The following is a 4,514-nucleotide window of genomic DNA, read 5'->3' as shown; positions in this document are numbered from 1 at the left end:
TAAAGTTCATATTCCTTTACCTGACATCCATAATCTGATCCCATACTTTCCTGACCTAAACCCCAATTCCCTAAAAAATCTAATCTATTCAGTAGTCCTTAAGTATATCACATTGGACAGTTAGGTTGTACAGTGCATAATAGTGCTGAGGCTGGAGTCAGGAACTCATCTTCCTGACTTCAAATCTGGCCTCAGACATTTACTAGCTGTGTGACCCTGGGTAAGTCACTTAACCCTGCTTGCATCAATTTTTCATCTATAAAATGAGCCAAAGAAGGAAATGGCAAACAACTCCAGGATCTTTGCCAAGAAAACCTCAAATGGGGTTACAAAGAGTCGAAAACAAGTGAACAACAAAACATATCGTGTGGTTTTCCTTAAAAACATTGTGTTTTTTTGCTTTTCCTAAAACACAAGTGCATTTTCAACCTTTTATTATACCATCTTCTTGCATATCCAAATACTACATATCCTTCAAGGCCTTTCTTAAGTCCTACTGCTTTCATGCAGCCCTCCTTAACCATTTTAGCTGTTGTTTATTTCACTCTCCAAACTTTTATATTTTTGTTTATACCATTCATTAGGCAATGACTGCATTGTAACAGCTCTGGTATTGTCATTTATTTAGCATTCTGTACATGTCTGGTCTCTTGAGCCAAATTGTGAAGTCAGTAAGAACAAGGAACACACCCTAGTACTTTTTCTTATTCTCCAGTTCCTAATATGCATCAGGCAATAAATTATTTGTCACGATAGCCTAGATACTTAGGAAATAACTCAGTTTAAGGCATTTTTGTTTCCTGGTGGTGGTACTCCATCTTTGAATAGCTCTCATCTCTGAGCAAGTGCCACCTACAACCATGGGAGCCAATACATTCTCCAGAAAATTGAATAGAAAGAAAATAACTGAATTATTTGCATTAGGGGCCAATGAAAATTAAAGCTAAAGAAATAAGGGAGTCATAAAACAAGTAAAGAAGGAACCATGAATAGAAGGAGATACACACAGTATTCCTGAATTCCCAAGTCCCTCTTCTCTGCAGTCTGAGATAAGTCTGCTCCTCTTAAGAGTTGACAAGCTCCAGGGAGCCTATATTTAGGCTCTGGGCCCCATGGTGTTTGACCATGGGATGGTATCACCATCTAGTGGCCAAAGAGGATATTGGCACTGCTAATTTGAACCCCATTATCAATGGGCTCTGGGTGTAAAGTCTCCTGTGGGTAGGAAACACTATATTTAACTATGAACAGATTCTTCCTAAGTCCTTTCTGAGGACCCCTATTTGCTCCTTTTGCCCTCGTGGCCAGAGTAAGGTTTGATAAATAGCAATCTTACCTACTTTCTGAAACCTGAATGTATTTGTTTGGATAAGACAGAGTGGAGGGAAAGACATGAGGTGTTAACTCACTTTCCACATGATTTATGCCCAGTCAGACTATGATAACGAGGCATCAAGCTCAACTAATACTTGGCTATGAAACCACCCTGCCACAGATGCCATATGCCAGAAGACAGAGGATTCTTAAAAGTGGTGTCAACATCCTTTATGAATCCCTAGTGAAAATTAATGGCAAGGAAGCCCTAACATCACCAACTACACAGTCTTAGAATGCAACCTGAAGCGAAGGCTATAAAAACAATTGGGCTTAGGTGCAGCATGGATAGTATAACAGCAGTAACCCAACCCTAGATGTGCCTATAGAGGACCAAAGTATAGTAACCATAAAAAGAAAAGAGAAGAAGGTATAAGGATGATGAAGCATGGCTTTAAGTAAAATAGCATTACTACAAAGAGCCAGGAGACCACAGCAGTCACCAAAGCAAGCTGGCAAACAGTAACAGTAAACTATGAGTATAGTTATTTATAGAACTGAGTTCCCTAAGTAAGAGCAGGCATATTAAGGCAAAGAGGCAGTCACAAATAGCACTTAACATCTCTACAAGCAAGAACCACAGAGGAGTAAATGAGTCTTCATTTGTACCCATGGTTATTGGCATTCCCATGTAAATCAATGTGTCTCATCTTCCCAACTATATTTTAAGTTTTTTGAGATTGACTATTATATTTCTGTATCTTGAATATTACCCATCTCAGTACTAAACATGTGGTAGGTCCCGAAAATATAACCATATTAGGACAAAAAGACACATCACACACATTCACATATATACATACACACAAATGGCTCTTCTTGTTCACAATCAAACCCACAATAGTTGACAGAATCCATCATCTATGAATACAAAGGTTTATGTCAAACTTTTAATCAAGGATGGGAACTTGAGCTGTCATTTATAGACAGAGGCAGAGTTGGCAGGATAGGGAAGAGAGGGAGGGAAATTAAATTTGGGAGTACAGAGATATGAAGGTCACAAAGCAGGGAAACAGGGAGTAGACCCCAAACTCTGCAGCTGTTCACCTGAAATTATGGTAAGGCACCTCTGTTACAGAGGGGAACAACTATTTACAAAGTCAGTTCAAATCTAATAGTAATGGGGAGAAGAGAGAAATAGTACGGCCTATTGCTGTGTTTTATCCCCACAGAATCCTTACTTTCTATCTTGGCACCTAAAATATAAGTCACCCAATTCAGCAAAAAAAACTAGGCCAATGACAGGCAAAAGGCCATGCCTTTCTTTTCTTGTGTTTGGGATGCCTTCTTAGCTCCAGCCCTACTATTGTATGTTCTACTTACAACACACTCCCTACTCAAAAATGTGTTGTTTTCTTTAATCTATGATTCCCTAAGTCTGTTTAGCCTCTTTCCCCTGGAAATTCTATCAGGACCTGTAAGAGGTCCTGGGCTGTCCTGGGGCTAGGCAGCTCTGGCTGCCCCAAATGTCTCTTTATGTCTGTGGGTGTCTCCATTGGGGAATTTTCCGGGTATCCAGCAGATATCCTTGGCTCCTATACTTCAGAAGGGGGCCTCATATCTCTTTATATCTAGAAGGAAGATAAGAGACTCAGGTTAGGGAGCTACAACAGATATGAGAGAATCAGGCAGACTCTTGACCTCCCTAGAAGAGAACTAGATCTCAGTACCCACCCTCAAGTTCTACTTTATGCTGTTTATAAATTGAGTGTGAGGGTAGGAGCTATAAATCTTCCTTCTACTCTAAGGAAAGTAGATCATATCCCCATTTAGAGTTGAGCCACCTGATTCCCCTTCTTTCTTTTTCAGTACTTCTGAATGTCCTTCTCCTCACCCCTATCCCACCTTGTATCAAAATGGTATTCTAATGAGTGAGAAGGATACTGATTCATAAATAAACTGCTCCAATCTTAAATGTTGCCCGGCTCCCTCTTTAGAGAGGGCAGCATGGCTCCCTGTCTAGTCCGCAGTCCTCCCATCTTTCATACCCACATGGGCAACCAATTCCCTGAAGGAAAAGAGCTCTCCTAATCACCTTTCCCCTGATAAGCAGCACTAGAACAGAGCCCCCCAGGCTTCCTATGAAATGCAAAAAGAAATTTCCTCCCTGCCCTTCACCCATCTAGTCTGGGTTCAAAGCATCATCCAGATCCCTGCAAGCAAGAAAACCAGGCCCAAGAGACGCTCAGGGGGCCATAGAAAAGGTTATCTCTACCACCACCACCACAGTCCCAACCTCTGACCAGCCCCTTTGTTTTCCCCATCTCCTTCCTGCCCATGCCATCCCATTTCCTCCTTCTCTTTCTTATTCCTGCAACCCCCACTTCCCATCAACAAAAAGCAGAGGGAGAACCAGGCCAGGTATCTCCATTGGACTTGATCAGAATTCAGTTTCATAGTTTTCTTCACCCCATAAGCCAAAGTACCAGATAATCTTGGATTGTGAGCCTCATGGCAGTGACATTATGACTGCAAAGAGGGGAGTCTTTACTCCAAACATTGCCCCCCCCCAAAGGCTCCAGGAAAATACCCCTAAGGTCTGGTCCTCCCCACAGAAGGCAGAGGTCCCTGTCCAGGTTCTGCACTTCCTAAGAAAACCCCCATGCACATTACATTCTGTTTAAATCACAAGTCCTTGGAGCTGACCCCTTTAGAAGCAAGCAAGAGAAATCACACTGGTGAGGAGAGATGGCATGCAGTCCTGGTTCCGATTGTAAATCAGTCATGGTACTAAGCGAACATACTCACAATACAAACCACAGCCCACCGGACACTACCTCGGGTGGGTTAGGGCCAGACAAGAGCTATGAAGACATATGGAAGACAATGGATGTTAGTAACGGTTAGCAAGGTGTTGGGAGGGAGGGCAAGAAGCAGGAAGGCTGGAGGCTTCAGACTTGGCTCCGTGGAGTCCAGGTTAAGAATTTTCAGGGAGTCAGGGCTCAAGCAAGCCCCACGGTAGTTTTTAAAAAGTCAGAGATTAGTCTCTGCTTCTCCAGCAGCACCCAGGGGTAGACTATAATTACCACAAAATGTAGGATTTGGGAGAGTCCCTAAAATTGAGTGTACAAACAATACCTCCAGTTCAAGGACCTTAAGTGTCAGGAGAACTCACCCTCTGTTTCTATTCGCACTTCCCC

At 42.4% G+C, this 4,514-nt stretch overlaps 1 long non-coding RNA gene across 1 annotated transcript; it reads right to left on the bottom strand.

The window, feature by feature from the left end:
* Positions 1-2,250: 2,250 nt before the first annotated feature.
* LOC138155285 (uncharacterized) lies at positions 2,251-4,514 on the bottom strand. Its single transcript, XR_011166792.1, has 3 exons — positions 4,490-4,514; positions 4,123-4,178; positions 2,251-2,945 (listed from the first exon to the last, which is right to left on the bottom strand). It is a non-coding gene; the product is annotated as an uncharacterized lncRNA (long non-coding RNA).

This window comes from Petaurus breviceps, unplaced genomic scaffold (assembly GCF_028583685.1).
Source record: "Petaurus breviceps papuanus isolate PSGF00001 unplaced genomic scaffold, PetGlider_PUasm1.0 91133, whole genome shotgun sequence".
NCBI classification, from domain to species: Eukaryota; Metazoa; Chordata; class Mammalia; order Diprotodontia; family Petauridae; genus Petaurus; species Petaurus breviceps.
Note: the sequence above shows the minus strand (reverse complement) of the source record. Positions and strands in the feature narration are given on the sequence as shown.